Below are 260 nucleotides of genomic sequence, written 5' to 3'. Positions count from 1 at the left end.
AAAAAAATCTACCAAACGTGGGAAATATCTACCAATAACTGTTTTATAATTATTTTAATAAAAACTATAGTTTTATTATTTTTTTATTTATTTTAATTAAAACTATAGTTTTTATTTTTAGTTATTTCAATAAGAATTAAAATTGATCTTAAGAACGTTTTATTTAACTAATTATAAGGTATTTGGGTCGTATTATTGGCATATTCTCAGTTTCCTTCAACCAAAAGCGGAAGTGATGAAACTAGAGGCAACAATGAAAC

Source organism: Rhagoletis pomonella, unplaced genomic scaffold (genome assembly GCF_013731165.1).
Source record: "Rhagoletis pomonella isolate Grant_MI unplaced genomic scaffold, Rhpom_1.0 Rhpom_scaffold_00002, whole genome shotgun sequence".
NCBI classification, from domain to species: Eukaryota; Metazoa; Arthropoda; class Insecta; order Diptera; family Tephritidae; genus Rhagoletis; species Rhagoletis pomonella.
This window is presented reverse-complemented; position numbering follows the sequence as displayed.